The sequence below is a fragment of the Mirounga leonina genome, unplaced genomic scaffold (genome assembly GCF_011800145.1).
Source record: "Mirounga leonina isolate KUSES-001 unplaced genomic scaffold, KU_Mleo_1.0 Mir_154, whole genome shotgun sequence".
NCBI classification, from domain to species: Eukaryota; Metazoa; Chordata; class Mammalia; order Carnivora; family Phocidae; genus Mirounga; species Mirounga leonina.
Genome location: NW_023270389.1, coordinates 11382655 through 11385842, shown reverse-complemented (window position 1 = coordinate 11385842; position 3188 = coordinate 11382655).

Genomic DNA, 3188 nt, shown 5'->3' with positions numbered 1-3188 from the left:
CCTTCAGACTTACTCTCCAGGAAGCAAAAGAGGGCCTCCTTCCACTGCCTGGAGAAACAGCCCAAGCACTTCCTCCCAGCCCTGCTCTCCAAAACGCTGATCACAGCGCTCCCTGGTGGAACCTCGGGCAGACCCAGGGCAACCCCAAAGACCCAGAGGGGTCAGGTTGGAGGTGGGAGGGCAGGGACCTGGGGGTTGGTGCCTAAATGGACAGGCTCCAGTAAGGTGCCGCTGACTGCTGTCATGCAGAACGTAGACTTCGCATTACCTGACATTTTGATATTTCAGGACAAGCTAGAAACTGCCCTTTTGAAAAACCAAAACCAAAACTGAAAACCAACTGTATAAGTCAAAGAAAACAAGCAGTGGGAGAATTTGGGCTGTGTTAAACCAACAGGAAAACTTGATTTTTCTGGAAGCGACCAAACATTGATAACAGTTAATTCCTACACATAAACGAAGAACAATCTTGGTAATGGAAATATTTTCAATAAAATATAAAAATCACCACTGTGAGCATATTTGACAAGGAGAAAAAAAAAAACAAGCTTATTCACTTGCTTCTGATTTTTCTCATATATTTGCTCATTACACCGATTTTCTTTTTTTACTTCTTGTATTAACCAGCAGAAACTAGGAGGTTTCAGTAAAAATTATGGGAGGAAAAATACAAAATAGAAAAAATTATTTTCATAAGTTATTTATTTCCTGCTATTTGGAGGGAAAAACCAATTCATCCTAAAGGTACATATTCACCAGCTTCCAGAAGACCAAGGTCCATGTGGGTTTCTTTGAACTTTTTAGGAAAGAGATTCATACAACGTGCAAAGCCTGCACAATTTGGCCTCATCCTGCCTGATAGCTTCATCTCCTACTGTTTCCCATGCTGCCCTGATCATCATACCAAACTATTTTCCTCCAAAACCATTTCAGGGCTTTTGGGGAAGTTCTATTTCTCTCTGAGGTCTTCCTCTCTTTTCTATTTTTTAAAGCTCCTATGCATTCTATAAAACCCAGTTCACATGTTGCCTCCCACCAAAATCCAGATTACAGGATGTCTCTGCAAGGCTTCAGATGCAGAGATGGATAAACACATCCTACATCTTTTGACATTGGGAGTCTACCCAAAGGTGGGCTGAGTCTCTGATGAGGCTTAAAGCTTTGAAAATACCTCGTAGGTTAGAAGCTGGTAGGGTAGGTTTGCGTTCTGTTTTGCTCCCCTTCAGCTTAGTACACAGCCAGACTCATGTAAGTAGGACAACCCTAAAAATATACCATAAAAATACTTTTATTTTTGAATTCTTGGAATTTTTTTTGAATAAGTATTGATTTTCATGGTTCAGAATGTGAAAGGTATAAATGTACATACATGTGAAGTTTCCGTCTCTCCCTTGTTTCCAGCCACTCAGTTTCTCTTCTTATCAGTAAATACTCATTTTTAAATATCCTCTGGATGAAGTTCACGTCCTTTTACACAGTGAAATTCTTTCTGCCACCTGGACTTGTTTATCTTTCCAGCCCTCTCCCCACACTTAGCCTTTGCCCTCTACTTTCCAGCCTATACTAAATTTAGCTCCTCAGAATGCCGTGTTCTCTGTGACCCTCTCTCGCTACCCTTTGATCAGTTTGCAGAATGTTTCTGGTCAGCCCGGCCTCGGCTTCTCTGTCGCAGGACCCGCTGTCCGGAGGCTCCAGGAGCCCCCATCCCTCCCCACCCCCGGTTCTCCTGATTGCCCCGTTGCTGATGTGTATCCTTAGCAGGCCGCTGGCTCCCGGAGATCTGAGGCTCCTTAGTCATTATCAGAGACTAAAGACCAAAGGCTAACACACAGCAGGGCTGGAATGAAAGTTGCTGTCTCTTGGACAACAGTCGGCCATTGTCCTTGTTCTCGAAACCTCCTGAGCTCTCAGCCTCGGGAAGTTCTGGGACTGGTGTTTGGCAATTGAGGCATCACCTCCCTGATGTCTGTCCCCAACCCCACCTCTAACAATCTGGACGTGTCTCCTCCTGGCAGCCTGAGGAGGTGCCCGGCTCACACACAAGTTACCCGGGGAGCAGGTTCTCCCTGTTCCGCCCTCCCTGGGCACTACTGGTCCGACTGGTGTTCACGCTTGTGGGTGTGAGGTGATATTTCTTACTATGAATGAGTAAAACAGCATGGATGTTTTCAGTATCAGTCTCCTGTGAATCTTAATAGTGGAGGTTAGTGTCCTTGAGTCCAGTCAACCCACGGACCCTGAAAAGCTAGACTTTTTTTTTTTTAAAGATTTTATTTATTTATTTATTTGAGAGAGAGAGTGAGAGAGAGAGAGAGCACAAGAGGGGGGCGCGGGAGAGGGAGAAGCAGACTCCCCGCCGAGCAGGGAGCCCGATGCAGGACTCGATCCAGGGACTCCAGGATCATGACCTGAGCCGAAGGCAGTCGCTTAACCAACTGAGCCACCCAGGCGCCCTGAAAAGCTAGACTTTCTACTTTAAAAGGCTAAAAGGCAGATTCTGAACCATGGTGAATTTGCCTTGATCGATCCTCTCAGCGGGGGCTTTATAGATGGACACCCCACTATGTCTAGCGTCTTCGTCACTCCCCCAGACTTGCCAGGGCAACGTGCAGCTTTCTCTCAAACTTCAGCCCCTACCTCACTGATTGCCAAATCATTCTGTAAATTGTGAAGTCCTATAAAATGCAAGGTATTATGAACATTACCATTATTATTATTATTATTACTCAGATTCTTACTGACACAAAATTCACATAGAGTAACTCTAGGGTGTCACAAAAGACCACTATGTATATATTTTGAACAAAAACCCAAAGGCCCTAAAAAGAGGCTACTTTTTTTTTTTAAAGATTTTATTTATTTGACACAGAGAGAGAGTCCAAGTAGGGGGGAGGGGCAGAGAGAGAGGGAGAAGCAGGCTCCCCGCTGAGCAGGGAACCCGATGCAGGGTTCAATCCTAGGACCCCGGGATCATGACCTGAGCCAAACGCAGACGCTCAACCAACTAAACCACCCAGGTGCCCCAAGATTTTTTACTTTTAAATAAAAGAAATCTCAAGCCCAGTGTGGGGCTTGAACACACAATTCCAAGATCAAGAGTCACAGGAGCGCCTGGGTGGCTCAGTCAGTTGAGTGTCAGACTCTTGGTTTAGGCTCAGGTGTGATCTCAGGGTCACCCCCTCATTTGC